The sequence below is a fragment of the Phascolarctos cinereus genome, unplaced genomic scaffold (genome assembly GCF_003287225.1).
Source record: "Phascolarctos cinereus isolate Bilbo 61053 unplaced genomic scaffold, phaCin_HiC Scaffold_5;HRSCAF=322, whole genome shotgun sequence".
NCBI classification, from domain to species: domain Eukaryota; kingdom Metazoa; phylum Chordata; class Mammalia; order Diprotodontia; family Phascolarctidae; genus Phascolarctos; species Phascolarctos cinereus.
Genome location: NW_027555958.1, coordinates 292,606,674 through 292,609,009, shown reverse-complemented (window position 1 = coordinate 292,609,009; position 2,336 = coordinate 292,606,674).

The following is a 2,336-nucleotide window of genomic DNA, read 5'->3' as shown; positions in this document are numbered from 1 at the left end:
AAGCATCTGTGATGATTAGAAGATTAGGAACAAGAGCAGAGAAAGTAGTTCTCCGAGGATGAGGAATTAAGGCCAGGCCATTAGAGATTCTAGGGTGGTGGCTAATAAATCTTTAAAGGGAGAAATGCATGGTGTCAAAAATTTTTTAAAAAGCTGTGTTGAGGATGCATTAGAGAGAAGAGAGATCTGAGGCAGAAAGCCTAATTAGGAGACCATTGCCATACTATGTGATATAATAAGCCTTTCCTGGTCACCCTTAATGCTAGTGCCTTTCCCTTGAGATTACCTTCAATTTATTTTGTATATATCTTGTTTGTACATATTGTTTGTATGATGTTTCCTCCTCTCCCCTAATTAGACTGTGAGCTCCTTGAAAGCAGGAACTGTTTTTGCCTTTATTTGTATCCCTAGCACTTAGCACAGTGCGTGGCACACAGCAGGCACTTAATAAATGCTTATTGGCTTCACCTTAGTAGGAGAGATAAAATGGGAGAATAATTGAGGAAGGGTCTCAGCACCAGAGATCTGGATAAAGCAAGGGAAAGTTAAGTGAACTTTCGGAGTTTGGTAGAGGTAGAATCTACCTCTAGATCAGAGGGGTAGAATCGGAGAGGCAGAAGTATAGGGATTTGCAGATGGAGAGTAGAATTTGCCAGACATTTTCTCTATAGGTAGTTATATATGGTTACATCATGCTTCTGCTCTAAATCTGCAATGACTCCCCATTGTTTACAGGATAAAATAAAAATTCCTTTTTTGGTATTCAAAACTCTCCATAATCTGGCTCTAACTTATATTTCCAGCCTTATTCAGACTACTCTTCTTTACATACTCTATAATCTAGTCAAAATAGTCTAAAGTGTTTCCCTTTTATCCTACCCTTTCTCAAATTTTCAACCTTGCCCAGACTATCACTCCCCATCCTCCTTCCCCCAACCCAAAGCCTGGAAAAGGCACCTGTTGAAATCTTTTCACTCAAGGTATAGCCAGATACAACATAGTGCATGAAACCTTTCCAGATCTCCCCAGCTGAAGTGGTCCTTCCCCAGCCTCCCATCCCTCTTTATTTGACTTCTCTTTACTTATCACAATCTAACTTGTATTATAATTATTTGCATAAATGTCTTATCCTGATACTAGAACACAAGTTCCTTGAGGGACAAGGACTTTATTAGTTTCTTAACTGTTTTCTCTACTATCTGGCTCAGGACATTTCAAGTATTAAGAGCACAAAGTAAGTATTTACTAAATGCCTGTTCATTTACATTGAATTCTAGATCTTGGAGGTTATACAGTTCCCTGAATGGTTAAAAAAGTGTAAGGCATATGACAGATGAGGGAAGATAGAGCTAGGAAATTGGAGTTGGAGCGATTAAGGAATCATGTGGCCAATTTTTTCTCAGTTCAATTCAACCAACGCTGATTAAGTGTTGACTCAAGGGCTTGAGGCACCTTACTAGACATTGAGCATACAAAAATGCAAAGACAAAAATGAAGCAGTCTTTGCCCTCAAGGAGCTTACATTCTAGTGGGGGGGGAAGAGATAAAACACATACATAGACAAACAAATACAATTCTAAGAGATGGTGAAGTCCATGTGACCATGCTGCTGTGTGACTAAAGTGATGTGTAGAATTGAGAAGTGAAACTGAGATGGGCAAATTGTGTAACCAGGTTTTCAAAAGGGTTGTCACTATGAATTTTTAAATACTCAAGGATGATGATGGAGGTAGTATGGTAGTATGAATTGGAAAATTGTGAACAACATACTAAGGTTTTTGAAAATGTGATAAAATGATTTCTAAATCAGTAGATTGGGGAAAGGGTGGTATAAATTAATTGCATGGACTTAAAAGTCAACACTGGAAAGACACCTGATATTAATGAAAGGTTCCCCCCAAGAGTTATTTCTATGGGACCCCCAGAAATAACATGTCATTTTACAAGTGAAAAAAACTGAGGATCAGTGACTTAAGTGTAGTCAGACAACAAGCATTCATTAAGCATCTACTATGTGCCTAAGTGGGGAGACAACATGCAAACAGCCATGTACAAGTGGGATATACACAGGGCAATTTGGAGATAATCTTAGTGAGAAGGCACTAAAAAGAAGGAGGACTTAGGAAAGGCTTCTTGTTGATGGGACTTGAAGGAAGTCAGGAGGCAGAGATAAGGAAGAAGAACATTCCAAGTACGAGAGACAGCTAGGGGAAAGGCCAGGTCAGGAGATAAAATGTCTAGTTGGAGGAACTGCAAGGAAACCAGTGTCAATGGATCACAGAGTATATGGAGGTCAGGGGGACAGTATAAGGTATAATAAGACTGAAAAGTCAGGA